Raw genomic sequence first — 15,754 nt, 5'->3', positions numbered from 1 at the left:
ATATATGGGTCCGGCGCCCTACTCCTTGAGCCACAGGCACCGCCCCAGCATTTCTACTATCAGGTACATATGAACCTGTGCACCAGGAGTTCTGTACAAGAATGTTCATGTCACTACTATGTCACAGCTGAAAACTACAAACAACCCAACTATCTGTCAGAATAGAATGGATAAACTGTGGTACATTCATACCATGTAGTAAAATTAAAGAACTCCAGTTTCAGACATCAACATGAATGACATAACCCAAAACCATTATGTTGTGCAAAAAGAGTAAGTCATAAATAAACACTCACAGCACGAACCCATGAAAAGTCTAAAAATTTGCAAAGCCAAGCAAGACATTGAGTGTGCCTCTATTTATAGATAATAAAACAATAGAGAAAATCAAGGAAACAACACAAGATCAGGAAATCCCTCTAGAGCAGCGGTTCTCTACCTATGGGTCGTGACCCACAGGAACTGTATTAAAGGGCTGCGGCATTAGGAAGGTTGAGAACCACTGCTCTAGAGGGGATGGAAGGATAGGTAAGATCAGAGGTGCCCACAGACGCTTCAGGAATACTGGGTAATGTATCGCTTCTTAACCTGGGTGGTGGGCACAAGCATATTTTTTATGGTTACTCTTTAAAGAGCACACATATGATATATACCATATTGAATGTGTGATGCCTTTCATAATAAAATCTAAAATTATTTTAGGTTAAAACATGTTTTACTAAATGACTCTCTGACTGCTATGTGGACTAGCAGGGAGACCAGAGAGGAACTGTGGCCACACCCGAGGCGGAAGAGGTGGTGACAAGTGGCTGGATATATTCAGAAGGGGCAGATGGAGGGTGCAGGGGGTTGGAGGCAAGAGGCAGACAGAGACTAGAGAGACACAAAGGCTGTGTGTGGCCTGAGCAACCTGCTGGAGGGAGTGTCATTCACTAATACAGAAAAGACAGGAAATTAATGTGTTTGGGTGGGGAAAAAACAAGCGCTGTGTTTGAGAGAGGTAAATATAAGATGCCTTTTAGAGGCCCAGCACTGGTAGCTCAGCAGTTAGGGCACCAGCCACATACACCAGGGACGGTGGGTTCAAACCCCAGCCCGGGCCAGCTAAACAACAATGACAACAATAAAATAGCCGGGCGTTGTTGTGGGTGCCTGTAGTCCCAACTACTTGGGAGGCTGAGGCAAGAGAACCGCTTAAGCCCAAGAGTTTTAAGTTGCTGTGAGCTGTGACACCCCAGCACTCTACCAAGAGCGACATAGTGAGACTCTGTCTCAAAAAAAAAAAAAAATGCCTTTTAGAGGTGTGCAAATGGCAATAGGCAGCTGGACACACCTGTCTGAGGCTCATGAATGACGTCAGGGTTAGAGGGATGTATCTGAGAGTCATTAGAGTTCTTTTTTTTTTTTTTTTCCAGTTTTTGGCCAGGGCTGGGCTTGAACCCACCACCTCCGGCATATGGGGCTGGTGCTCTACTCTTTTGAGACACAGGCGCCACCCTCATTTTTAAAACTATAGGACCAGAAGAAATGATCTAGGGAGGGTCTAACAAGGACTAAAGAAGGCATCCCCAGACTGAGCCCAGGGAACCCCAACCACTAAAAGAGAGGCCAGTGAGGCAGTGAGGCAGGGGAAAACCAGCCCTATTCTTCCTGAGAAGCCAAGAGAAGAAACAGTTGTGAGAATGAATGTGGAATTAACAGTGTCAAACATTGCTGGAAAAGTAATGTGAGCACTGAGAACAGACCACTGGGTGAAGGTCAGTGGTGACCTTTGCAATGGCTGATCCTGGGACATGACAAGGGTGAAAAAAACCAAGCACAGGAAAAGATGCTCAACAGCATTACTCATCAGAGAAACACAAATCAAAGCCATAGTCAGATAGTCAGACACCACTTCCCACCCCCCAGAATGGCTGCACCCAAAAAGACAGATAATATCAAGTGTCAGTGAGGATGGGCAGACAGTGGTGCCCTCATACGTTGCTGGAGATGATGTAAAATGGTACAGTCACTTTGGAAAATAGTCTGGCAGTTTCTCAAAAGGTTAAACACAGTCACCATATGAGTCAGTGATTCTACTCATAGCTGTATACCCACAAGAAATGAAAGCTGTGTCCACATAAGAACTGACTTACAGCAGCATTATTCATAATAGCTCCAAAGTGAAAACCACTCAAAGTTCTACCAGCTGATAAACAAAATGTGGTACATCCATACAATGCCATATTATTCAGGCATCAGAGGAAGGAAATTCTGATACATTCCATAGCACGGATAAACTATGAAAACAAGGATAAAGTGTGAAGCCAGCCACAAAAGGCCTTGCTTTGGGTGACTTATATGAAGTGTATAGAAGAGACAAACCCCGAAACACAGAAAGTATGTTTGCCAGGGGCTGGGGGAAATGGGGAATGACTGCCAGTGGTTTGGAGTTTCCTTTTGGGGTAATGAAGGTTCTATTTTTTTTTTTTTTTTTAGACAGAGCCTCAAGCTGTCGTCCTGGGTAGAGTGCTGTGGCATCACAGCTCACAGCAACCCCCAGCTCCTGGGCTCAAGCAATTCTTCTGCCTCTGCCTCTCAAGTAGCTGTGACTACAGGCACCTGCCACAACACCCGGCTATTTTTTGGTTGCAGCCATCATTGTTGTTTCGTGGGCCTGGGCTGGATTCGAACCTGCCAGCTCAGGTGTATGTGAGTGGTGCCTCAGCAGCTTGAGCCACAGGCACTGAGCCATGATGAAAGTTCTAAAATTTGTCTGTAATGACGGTTGCACAACCATGCGAACAGACTAAAAACCACAGACTTGTATGCTTCAAATGGATGAACTGTGTGGTATGTGAATTTTATCTAAAGGTGTTGTTTAGAAACGAGGGGACAGGATTTAAGAAAGTGGAATGGGTGGTTCAGTCGGGAGACATTAGAGAATGTGTGTACGCTGATGAAAACAAATCAGTAGAGAGGGAGAAATTTATGATGCAATAAAGGGGTCGAGGAGCAAAGCCTCTTTGAGTGGGGGGGGTACGATCAGGTGTCCACCTGGAAAGACCACCTGTGGGACAGGAGGCAAAGTGGAACAGAGGGGCACAGACAGTGAGGAGGGCTCTTTATTGTGGGTGTTGGAGATTTACAGAGAGATCAGACGTGAAACTGCCTTCTAAGAGAGGAGGGGAATGATTAGGGAAATGTAGTAGTTGGCAAGGCCATGCTAGTAGGGGGCTTATAAGAGGTTTGTGATCATGAATTTGGCAAATTTGGAGAAACCATTTAACAACAAACATCCCCTGAATGGCTGGTCTGTCTCGAGTTGCTAAGGCTGAAGAGAGGAGCTGGCAGTCAGGATCCAGAAGGTCAGGAGCAGCAAGGGTCTTGAGGGGATGAGCCCAGCTCCCCACACCCCCTAGCAGCCACCTATCAGGGGTGCAAACTTAAGCTGCTTCTACAGAATAAGGAACCAGGAAGCTTGAAGGTGGCCCTCAGGAGCTCACAGGCAAAGGGAAGGAAAAACAAAAGCAATGGATTGAGAAGCTAAGGGTTCCCCAAAGGAGAACAGCATGTTTTGGAAGCTGGAGCAGCTCTGGAGCCATTCTCGGTCAGATCCCAGGAGACAGCCATCATCGAATTAACCTAATGAAGCACAGGATAGCAGGCCTCAGACCAGCACAGCTGAACACAACCTTCTTGGCAGGCAGAGAAAAGAAATGTCAAAATGAGGCACAAAGGATGGAGGGCTGGGAGATGGGAGGATGCTTGCTTCTAGAAGGGATGGGAGAAGAAAAGCTTAGCCCAAAATCAGGATAAAGCACCCTCTTTCCACCAGTCTGAGAATATGTCCCAGAGCCTCATTCTAAAGACTCAAACCACAGACTATTTCTCAAGCTGTGTGATGCTTTATGAATTTCTGAGCATTTGGGGGGATAACCTCTCATTTGGTATTCTCAGGAGGCCCACGACTGGCTGAACAAGGTCAGTCAGGCGGAAGTGAAGATGCTTTAACGCCACGCCAGGTCTGATGACTTCAAGTCCAATGCTCCTTCCACAGTACCCATTGCCTTCCAAACAGGCTTTTCCACTGACTGGGGTACAACTATCAAAAGGTTCCCTGTGCCCCAGATCCCCGCCAGCCTAGCAACCCAGCAAACTCCCTGCCTCTTGGGTGAGGCAATAGCCACTTCTGGCAGAAAGTGCCTGGGAGGTGGTGGTGGGGAGTGTCAGTTATCACCTTGAAGAAGAAATTACAAGCCCCTCCCCACTTACCCACAACTCCAACCCAGCGAGGCATGTCCTTGACCTGAGAGATGGCTGCTTCACCTCCACGTGCTTGGTTAACTGAAGTCATCCGCACTGCGACATCCTGGCACGGACTGCTTAGAGCTATCCTCATGACTCAAACCCTTTCCACTCCCCAGCTACTACTCCTTGGGAAGCCTCTGTCTCTCTAGCCCCTGTCTGTGGTTTGAAGCCTTTAGAATGAGGCTCTAAGACACATCCTCAGGCTGGGCTGGTTAAGTGGGGGGAAAGAGGGAACTTTATCGGAGTCTTGAGCTAGGCTTTTCTCCTTTTCCCACACCTCCCTGCCTTCCTGCAGGACACCTGGCCTTGATTTGATACCCAGTCTGAAATCCCAGCTCTGGTATCTCTGATGCTGCCCGGAGTTGGCAGACAGAAAACCAGAAGGCAAGACCTAACATATTTTTTCAAATCTAAGATTATAACTCAGGCTAAAACTTTTCAGTGAAGTCCTAGAAAAATAAACCATCGGTCTTCACTTCAAGAGGACCAGTGCTGCACCCTGAGAAACAGCCTCTGAGAGGAGAAATGCGGGGCCCTGAGGCATGGGGAGGAGGCAGCAGGCAGGAGAGCTGGGAGATGGTCCCCTTCAGTTACCTGCTCTGCCCATATGCAGTCTGTGTCGGGGTGGGCAGGAGACTTTGCGTACATGTCTACGCCAGGCAGGAAGTAAAGTCTAAAAAAAGTCACCTCAGTAGCTGGGCAGACAGGACAGATAGAAGAGTTGGGGTGAGCGCCGACCCCATAAACCGAGGGTGGTGAGTCCAAACCCGGCCCCGACCAAACTGCAACAAAAAATAGCCGGGTGTTATGGTGGGCACCTGTAGTCCCAGCTACTCGGGAGGTGAGGCAAGAGAATCACCTAAGCCCAGGAATTGGAGGTTGCTGTGAGCTGTGACACCACAGTACTCTACCGAGGGCAATAAAGTAAGACTCTGTCTCAAAAAAAAAAAAAAAGAGTTGCAGAGAGAGGGAAAAAGAAAGGGTAAAGACTAGAGAGCACTTTACAGAACAGAACCTCCAGGGTGGTGAAGAGCCCAGTGGCTTCTGCTGAGTCCCTGATTCCTACTGACCAGATCTCTCCATGTTCCACACCACTTCCTATCTGCCCTTTGTTCTTTTTTTGAGACAGAGTCTCACTCTGTTGCTCAGTTAGAGTGCCATGGCATCAACCTACCCTACCAACAACCTCAGATTCCTGGGCTCAAGCAATCCTCCTGCCTCAGTCTCCCAAGTAGCTTAGACTACAGGTGCTCACACAACCCCTAACTAATTTTTCTATTTTTAGTAGAGACAGAGTCCTCACTCTTGCTCAGGCTGGTCTCAAACTTCTGAGCTTCCTCCCACTTCAGCCTCCCAGTGATTACGAATTGAGCCACCAAGCCTAGACCCTATTTGCTTTTTATTTCACTTTAAGGTCTGTTTTGGGTTTGTTTTTTTTGTTTGTTTGTTGCCCTGGGTAGAGTGCTATGGCATTATAGCTCACAGCAACCTCCAACTCATGGGCTCAAGTGATCCTCCTGCCTCCGTTTTTCTATTTTTAGTAGAGACAGGATTTGCTTTTTGCTCAGGCTGGTCTCAAACCTGTGAGCTCAAGCTATCCACCCAAATCGGCCTCCTAGAGTGCTAGGACTACAGGCGTGAGCCACCATGCCTGGCTTTGTTTTTTGTTTGTTTGTTTGTTTTTTAATACATTTGTGTATGAGTTTAGGCTAGGTGTGGTGGCTCCCAGCTATAACCGTGAGGCCAACGCAGGAGGATCACTTCAGTCCAGGAGTTTGAGGTTGCAGTGACCTATGATGATGCCACTGCACTATAGCCCAGGCAACAGAATGAGACCCTGTCTCCAAAAAATAAAAAATAGCCACAAGTTTAATCCCTTATGCTTATAGGGATTTGCGTTACTATCTTACTTTGTGTTTTCTCCACTATTTTTCTTTAGACTTTTCTCTTCCATATGTACATTTTCCTGAAGTTAGTTTTTTAGTAATGCCATTCTCTTGACAAGGCAGAAATCTGTTGTGACTTAACAAAATGCCGTACTTTATTCTCCCCTGATAATGTGGTCTACAATTCTAGTTTTCCTTCTTTTTTTTTTTTTTTTTTAATTAAACACCTGCTTAGATCCTGGTTTTTTGTCTGTGTATTCTGCCATCTGGGGCAGCCAGCGTTGGCTGCCTCCCAGCGCCACTCTCTTCTTTTCTTGCAACAGAATCCTGATTTGTTCAGGCAGCTAAGGATCCAGTCCCAGGAGATGATGCAAGACTTCCCAAAGCCAACCACAGCCAACCACAGCCAGCCTGTTCCCTTTTTCACCAGGAATTAGTCTAAGAATGGACAAGTTCAGGTCAATGAGAACTAAGGAGATAGCTGCTAGGGCTATCTTGGAAAGTGTCTCCTTCCCAAAAAGGAGGCACATGAAGCGAAAGCATCTTTTCTCCTAGCATGTCCCTGCCTCCTGGCCTGAAGTGTTCAGGGTCTGGGTGGCAGTGGCACAACCATGATGAGAGACATCTCACACAGTGAGCGTAGCAGAACAGAAAGGCCCGGGGCCCGTAGCAGAACAGAAAGGCCCGGGGTCCCAACTCCTGCCCCAACCCTGGAGTTCCCCACCTCATGGTTTTCATTCAATACGTCTTCTAGTTTAAGTTATTGCAGGTTATTCTACTACTTGCACCCTGATAAACTATTAATAATTCATTAAGTTTGCCAACCTAATGTGTCAATTTCTCTGCTAACCACTGACAATAACAACCTGCTCTTTCCCCCAGGTTTACTTTTCCTACTGAAGTACACTCATAGTTGTCTTAGGAAGGGTCTATAGATAATGTCTGAAGATGCCAAAAATACCTTTATTTAACCTCATTTTTTCTTTTTTTGAGACAGAGTCTCATTTGGTAACCCTTGGTAGAGTGCCCTGGCATCATAGCTCACAGCAACCTCAAACTCTTGGGCTCAAGTGATTCTCTTGCCTCAGCCTCCCAAGCAGCTGGGACTACAGGTGCCTGTCACAATGCCCAGCTATTTTTAGAGACAGGCTCAAATCTGTGATCTCAGGCAATACACCCGCCTCAGTCTCCCAAGTGCCGCGATTACAGGAGTGAGCCACTGCGCCAGCCCCAATTTCACCTCATTCTTGAGTGATAGCTGGATATGGAATTCCCTTAGCTTCCCTAAGACATTTCTGTATTATCTCTTGGCATCTAATGTTGATAGGATGTTGTCATTGTAATCATCAATCCTTTGTTTTGAGACAAAGTCTTGCTTTGTTGCCCTGTAAAGTGCCATGGTGTCATAACTCACAGCAACCTCAGACTCTTGGGCTCAAGAGATTCTCTTGCCTCAGCCTCCTGACTAGCTAGGACTACAGCTAGTGAGCCCACCACAATGCCCAGCTAATTTCTTTTAGAGACCAGGTCTCACTCTAGTTCAGGTTGGTCTCTAAATTATGAGCTCAGGCAATCCACCCACCTTTGCTTCCCAGAGTGCTGGGATTACAGGCATGAGCCCCCATAGCTGGCCCATCCTTTGTTTTGTTTTGTTTTGTTTTGTTTTTTTTGCAGAGACAGAGTCTCATTTTATGGCCCTTGGTAGAGTGCCATGGCATCACACAGCTCACAGCAACCTCCAACTCCTGGGCTTAAGCGATTCTTCTTGCCTCAGCCTCCCAAGTAGTTGGGACTACAGGCGCCCACCACAACACCCAGCTATTTTTTGGTTGCAGTTGAGCCGGGGCCAGGTTTGAACCCACCACCCTCGGTATATGGGGCCGGCGCCTTACCAACTGAGCCACAGGCGCCGCCCCCTTTGTTTTGTTTTAAGATGGTCTTGCTCTGGCTCAGCGCCTGTAGCACAGTGGTTACGGCACCAGCCACATGCACCAAGGCTGGCCAGTTCGAACCCAGCCCAGACCAGCTGAACAACGACAACTGCAACAAGAAAATGGCCTGGCGTTGTGGCGAGTGCCTGTATTGCCAGCTACTTGGGAGGCTGAGGCAGGAGAATCGCTTAAAGCCCAGGAGTTTGAGGTTGCTGTGAGCTGTGATGCCAGAGCACCCTACTGAGGGCAACATGTTGAGACTCTGTCTTAAAAAAAAAAAAAAAAAGGGCGGCGCCTGTGGCTCAGTCGGTAAGGCGCCAGCCCCATATACCGAGGGTGGCGGGTTCAAACCCGGCCCCGGCTGAACTGCAACCAAAAAATAGCCGGGCGTTGTGGCGGGCGCCTGTAGTCCCAGCTACTCGGGAGGCTGAGGCAAGAGAATCGCCTAAGCCCAGGAGTTGGAGGTTGCTGTGAGCTGTGTGAGGCCACAGCACTCTACCGAGGGCCATAAAGTGAGACTCTGTCTCTACAAAAAAAAAAAAAAAGACAGCCTTGCTCTGTTGCCCACCAAGTTAGAGTGCTGTGGTGTCAGCCTGGATCACAGCAACCTCAAACTCCAGAGTTCAAGTGATTCTCCCACCTCAGCCTCCTAGAGTGCAAATATCACAGGCAAGAGCCACTGCTCTAGGCCTTGAAGTCCTTTTTTTTTTTTTTTTCACACATTCTTTCTTTTTGTCTATAGTTTCATTATACTATGTCTAGTGACATTATTCTGTTTGATATTCATGCTGTTTCTTTAAGTCTGGAATTCTCAGCCATTCTCTCTTTGAATACATTTTTTTTGTCATTTCCTTTATTCATATTTGGAATTCCTACTAGACACATGCTAAAGTCTCTCCATGTGTAGGCTTCTACATGGATTCCTCAGTATTGTTTTCCAATTCATGAAATTATCTGTCTCCAGGCCAGAGTTATTTTTTGCTACAAATTCTAATGACGTAACTCTTCGTTTCTAGAATTTTTTTTTTTTGAGACAGAGTCTCACTCTTTTGCCCTTGATAAAGTGCTGTAGCATCATAGCTCACAGCAACCTCAAACTCTTGGGCTTAAGCGATTCTCTTGCCTCAGCCTCCCAAGTAGCTAGGACTACAGGCGCCCACCACAATGCTCGGCTATTTTTTGTTGCAGTTGTCATAGTTGTTTTAGTTGGCCTGGGCTGGGTTTGAATCCACCAGTCTCGGTGTACGTGGCTGGCGCCACAAACATTGTGCTATGAGCGCCAAGCCCATTTCTAGAATTTTTAATAGGTACTTTCCGTATTTGCATATTCCTTTTTCTTTCTCTTTTTTATTTTGTAAAGACAAGAGTTTTTGTTGTTTTTTGTTTGTTTGTTTTGAGACAGTCTTTTTCTGTTGCCCAGGTTAGAGTGCTATGGCATCAGCCTAGTTCACAGCAACCTTAAACTCCTAGGTTCAAGCTATCCTCCTGCTTGAACTCCTACCTCAGCCTCCTGAGTAGCTGGGAGTACAGGCACCTGCCATAATTTCTGGCTAATTTTTTTTTCTTTGAGACACAGTCTCACTCTGTGTGCTGGGTAAAGTGCTGACATAGCTCTTAGCTCATAGCTCACAGCAACCTCAACTCTTGGGTTCAAGTAATCCTCTTGCCTCAGACTTTTTTTTTTTTTTGCAGTTTTTGGCTGGGGCTGGGTTTGAACTCACCACCTCCGGCATATGGAGCCAGCGCCCTACCCCTTTGAGCCACAGGCGTCGCCCCTAATTTTTCTATTTTTAGTAGAGACAGGGTCTTGCTTCTTGCTCAGGATTGTCTCAAACTCCTGAGCTCAAGCAATCCTCCTGTCTTGGCCTCCTAGAGTGCTAGGACTACAGGTGTGAGCCACTGTGCCCAGCCAACACAGGGTCTTGCTATGTTGCCCAGACTAGACTTATAAACTCCTGACCTAAAATGATCCTCCTGCCTTGGCCTCCCAAAGCACTAGGATCCACCATAACCAGCCCCCTTTCTTTTCTTTACTAGATTTAGTGTTTGCTGATCAAGATTTTTGATGGTCTTTGATCTATTTGTACTAAATATATATTCTAATTACTGTTATTTTCATTTCTTCTAAATTATTTAATTTTAATTTTTTTTTTTTTGAGACAGAGTATCATTCCATCACCCTGGGTACAGTGCCATGGTGTCATAGCTTACAGCAACCCCAAACTCTTGGACTCAAGCAATCCTCCTGTCTCAGCCTCCCAAGTTGCTAGTACTATGGGCATCCACCATCACACCTGGCTAATTTTTCTATTTTTAGTAAAAACTGGGATCTTGCTCTTTTCTTGCTCAGGCTGGTCTCGAATTCCTGAGCTCAAGCAATCCACCTGCCTTGGCCTCCCAGTGTGCTAGGATTACAGCTAGGCTGGGCCTTTTTTTTTTTTTTTTTTTGCAGTTTTTGTGGGGCTGGGTTTGAACCCACCACCTCTGGTATATGGGGCCGGTGCCCCACTCCGTTGAGCCACAGGCACCACCCTGGGCCTTTATTTTTTTTTGAGACAGAGTTTCACCATGTTGCCCTCAGTAGAGTACTGTGACGTCACAGCTCACAGCAACCTCAAACTCTTGGGCTCTAGCAATTCTCTTGCCTCAGTCTCCCAAGTAGCTGGGACTACAGGCACCCACCACAATGCCTGGCTATTTTTTGTTGCAGTTGTTATTGTTGTTAACTGGCCTGGGCTGGGTTCAAATCTGCCACCTTCGGTGTATGTGGCTGACACTGTAACCACTGTGCAATGGGTGCCAATACTGGGCTGGGCCTTATTAGCTTTTTTTTTTTTTTACATTATTTTCCCCTCAGTGTTTTAGACCTTGTATATAATACATTTCTTATTATTTTACTTTTTCCTGTCTTTCTGAGGGTTTTCACATTTGCCTCCCCAGGTCCTTTGAGTGCCCCAGTCTAGAGCATATCTTGTAGCAGCAGCTCAGCTTAGGTCCAGGCTAGGTTATGTCTCCTTTAGTAAGCATTGTTAAAATAAGCTATAGCCCCAGGAAATGATCAGTAGCAACTTTTTCAGATTACTTTCCTAGCCAGCAGCTTTAAGCAATGCACTCTAACTGCATGCTTCATGTGGAGTGCTGTTACCCCAAATTTCTCCTTCCAGACTTGAACTAGCAGGCCTGCAGCCTTAGCCTGCTGTCTCCTCTGTATTCCTTTTCCATTTCTCATCCACAGGGATAAACGTTTTATCATTTTGTGTGTGGAAGAGGGGGAGTGTGTGACTTTGAGTATGTTTTTAGAATTTTATCTTTTTGTGTATTACTGCTATGTGTTTAGAGTATAAATTTACAGTGTCATCTTGTCTGGATGGATTGGATTAAACTATTCATATCAGGGAACTAGGGATCTCTGCCAATACCAGTCTCCTGGGAACGGATATCAAACCATCTCTAACAAGATTCACAGAACTCCAGCCAACACAGTGAAGCAGACTGAGATATGCTGGGGTAAGCTGATCAAAAGTCTCAATTAAAACTGATCTCCCATTCCTACCCCTGCCTTCATTCCAGTCTACAGTGGGATGGGGGCAGGGGCATGCAGACAGGATCTTCCTTCCAGACGGGGTCTGAACAGATCTTCACCAGTGAAGGCCACCCCAGTCTCCAGCCCTCCTGCACACCACTTCACAGTTCAGTTTTGCACCTGGCTACTGAAAAACGCACACTGGCCATATGAATACCTATCATGAATAGATCTTTAGACTCTCTCTCAAATTCCCAGCCTATCTGCATGGGGCCAGCCTAAAGTTTCAATGCACATCAGAACAGTGGACTCAGGAGGCAAATTCTAGTCCAGTCTGTTATCAAGCACCAAGTTACTTTTAATTTCTAGGCCAAATCCTTTTTTTTTTTTTTTTTAAAGAGAGATAGTCTCACTCTATCACCCAGGCTAGAGTGCAATGGCATGATCATAGTGCACTACAGCCTTGAACTCCTGGGCTTAAGGGATCCTCCCACTTCAGCCTCCTGAGTAGCTGGGACTATAGATGCATCACTGCACCAGGCCATGGCGAGATTTTTTTTTGGCAATCAAAAGAAGGCAATCCTGGGCACAGAGGCTCACACCTGTAATCCTAGCACTCTGGGAGGCCAAGGAGGGTGGATTGCCTGAGCTCACAGGTTTGAGACTAGCCTGAGCCAGAGCGAGACCGCGTCTCTAAAAATAGCCAGGCGTGACTTGGCGCTTGTAGCTCAAGCGACTAGGGTGCCAGCTACATACACCGGAGCTGATGGATTCAAATCCAGCCCAGGCTCACCAAACAATGACAACTACAACCAAAAAATAGCTGGGAGTTGTGGCGAGTGCCTGTAGTCCCAGCTACTTGGGAGAGGCTGAGTGAGGCAAGAGAATCACTTAAGCCCAAGAGTTGGAGGTTGCTGTGACCTGTTGACACCACAGCACTCTACCCAGGGTGACAGCTTGAGACTCTATCCCCCCATCCCCAGAAAAAATAGCCGGGCGTTGTGGCAGGCACCTGTAGTCCCAGCTACTTGGGAGGCTAAGTCAAGAGGACTGGACAAGCCCAAGAGTTTGAGGCTGCTATGAGCTACCATGATGCCACAGCACTCTTCCTAGGGTGACAGAGTGAGACTCTGTCTCAAAAAAATAAATAAATAAAAATAAAAATAGGATGGCACCTGTAACTCAAGGAGTAGGGCGCCAACCCCATATACCAGAGGTAGTGGGTTCAAACCTGGCCCTGGCCAAAAAATAAAAAATAAAATAAAAATAGAAAAATTAAAGTCTTTAAAAAAAAAAAAAATAGCCAAGCATTCTGGTGGGCGCCTGCAGTCCCAGCTACCCGGGAGGCTGAGGCAAGAGAATCACATTAGCCCAGGAGTTAGAGGTTGCTGTGAGCTCTGACACCACAAGGTGTCTTATCACCAAGGGTGATAAAGCAAGACTCTGTCTCTAAGAAAAAAAAAAAGCAGGGCGGTGCCTGTGGCTCAAGGAGTAGGGCGCTGGTCCCATATGCCAGAGGTGGCAGGTTCAAACCCAGCCCCGGCCAAAAAAAAAGCATAATCCTACCTCCACTCTCCTCTCACATGATCTGTGTGTTTGTAACTTCTATACAAACCAGTCACTATAATCTATTTTTTTGACTTTCTGATACTTTCTTGCTTACTTCTGTCAGCTGCTAATGCATCCTGAGGGTCCTACCTTGGGTCCTTTCTGCTTCTTTGCCTCTCTACTGTGCACCATCCCCACTCAAACCTAAGAGTTTGCCCCTTGACCCTGGGTTGTGTATTCTCAATGGTCTCTAAAGAGGCCAAAGTCTCTAATGCTCAAGCATGTCTACATGGCATTTCAAACTTAACAAACTCATCATCTTCCTGTATTCAAAAGCATATGACATGAGTGCCCTTACTAATGGGGCCACGGTCAGGTTCCTTAACACAAACATGCAGAGATCCCCACACCAGACTCTCCTCCCAAGCCTCATGTATCATCACACCCTTCCCTCCAGGGATTATGACCAGTTTGGATCCCACACCAAATCTGGCCCACATTTATTAAGGTCCTATACTGCAGCTAAAAGAAATGTATCTGTCTTCCTTGCTTTCAAGGGTACACAGACCACCGTAGGACTTGGCACTGTCCGGCATACAGAGGGCATCAATGTTTCCCCAGAAGAGTACCATCTCTCTATATAAGCCCATGGCTATAAGAATCAGAAAAAATGATTATGAAAAAAGGCTTTAAAAACCGTTTTTATAAATCATATAAGTATGCAGATGGAAGTGGTAATTATATTCTGCCCCCACTCTTCTGTCTCTGACATTCTAGAAGTCAGAGCTTTCTCTAACTTCTCGTGGACCAGCAAGAAATTTGAGGCCTCAGGGCGACACCTGTGGCTCAATGAGCAGGGCACCGGCCCCATATGCCGAGGGTGGTGGGTTCGGACCCAGCCCCAGCCAAACTGCAACAGAAAAATAGCCGGGCGTTGTGGCAGGCGCCTGTAGTCCCAGCTGCTCGGGAGGCTGAGGCAAGAGAATAGCGTAAGCCCAAGAGTTAGAGGTTGCTGTGAGCCGTGTGACGCCACGACACCCTACCTGGGGGCGGTACAGTGAGACTCCGTCTCTACAAAAAAAAAAAAAAAAAAAAAAAAATGTGAGGCCTCAGGTACCAACCAGATTTAGCAAATTCAAGGAGATGGGAAAGCTAAAGCAGCTTCCTGGACTATGCGGACAGTGGGACTGCCCTGCTCAGGGCTACTAATGTGGGATCCCTGTGGGGTACTCCCCTAAGTGCCACAGCAGGCCTGGGCTCTCAGGATCACTCTTAGTCCACTTCAGCTCAAAGCATCCCTAAGTGAAGAAAGTGCTAGGAACATGTGAATTCATAATCCGGCTTTGCCACTTGTCAGCTGTTAAACATTGAACCTCTTATCTGTGTCCTCATCTGTCAAATGGGAATACCACCCACCTTGAGAGTATTCTGTAGGATGAGAGGAATAAAGCTCCTAGCTCCAAAGATGTGGTCTTCGGTTCTGCTAGGCTGGAACCCCATAGCCATGGATAGGCTCCTGGAGGTACAAGCCCCTCCTGCACAGCCCTGGCTCAAGTTCATTAGCACCTCTCCTCATCCAGCTTCGCCCAGGCCCACCTTGCTCCAGAGCTTCCCTTCCTGTCTCACTATGGGCACTATCCCCCAACCTGGCAGGCACCAGCTTCCAAGAAGGTTGAAACTTCACAGCCACCTCTGCCTCCTTGCCCCTTGCCCCAGGAAGGGGGGGCGACAGACTGCTTCACTGAAAGAAGGGCTGCAAGGCTGGGGTCTGTGTATTAAATAGAGTGCTATGTCTATCCAGTGAGTCACAGGGCCTGTCACCTCTTCTCCAGTCCCCATTTCATCAGACCACACACAGCATCAGCCTGACCTAGCTAGTCCTGAACAGCTCCTGAGGGCCACTCACAGTTTCCCACCCCTGCAGCTCTCTAGTCACAGGTCAGCAGCAAGTTCTAGAAGAGACTAATAAGGGGTTTCTCCGCAGGGCCGAAAGACTCAAATATTAAGATAGGCAGGAGACAAGTGGAAGACCCTGAAAATAAGAGTCGAGGGAGAAATCTAAGTGCCTTTGAGGACTTTTGGAGGAGCAGGGCGTGGGATGATATATGGTGGCCAAGGGGGAGCCAGACAGGAGTGTGGAGAGCTGGGGTGTAGACCTTCGTCTCCCAGATCTACCGTCTAACTGCCTCCAAGGACAATAAATTAAACTGGACCACACCACCTCCCAGGATGAAGGGACTGGGGTGCCTATAGTCTGCTCTGATTTTAAAGACAGGCAGGGTTCAAGGTGCCAGGTGACTGGTTGTTCATCACTGCTTATGATTCTAACCTTAGTCACACTGTGGAGGTATGATAAAGAGCCACTAAGAAGGCCGGGCGTGGTGGCTCACGCCTGTAGTCCCAGCACTGTGGGAGGCCGAGGCGGGTGGATTGTCTGAGCTCAGAGGTTCAAGACCAGTATAAGCAGCAGTGAGCCAGAGTAAGACCCCGTCTCTACTAACAACATCAAAAACAGCCAGCACCGCCAGAGGAAGAAGAAAATCAACAAAAAAGGAGTACTTCAAACATAGAAGAAT

General features: G+C 47.1%; 1 protein-coding gene across 2 annotated transcripts in view; it reads right to left on the bottom strand.

The window, feature by feature from the left end:
• Window positions 1-15,754, bottom strand: part of ST3GAL2 (ST3 beta-galactoside alpha-2,3-sialyltransferase 2) — a 53,315-nt gene that overhangs the window by 17,675 nt on the left and 19,886 nt on the right. Inside the window, exon 1 of one of the 2 annotated variants that reach the window (XM_053607339.1) lies at window positions 4,885-5,022. The exons of the other annotated variant lie outside the window; for it this stretch is intronic. The gene's annotated coding sequence lies outside the window, so the exon portion shown is untranslated. Of the gene's footprint in view, window positions 1-4,884; window positions 5,023-15,754 lie in introns of those variants that run through there. 2 annotated transcript variants of the gene reach the window in all.

This window comes from Nycticebus coucang, chromosome 2 (genome assembly GCF_027406575.1).
Source record: "Nycticebus coucang isolate mNycCou1 chromosome 2, mNycCou1.pri, whole genome shotgun sequence".
Taxonomy (NCBI): domain Eukaryota; kingdom Metazoa; phylum Chordata; class Mammalia; order Primates; family Lorisidae; genus Nycticebus; species Nycticebus coucang.
This window is presented reverse-complemented; position numbering and strand designations above follow the sequence as displayed.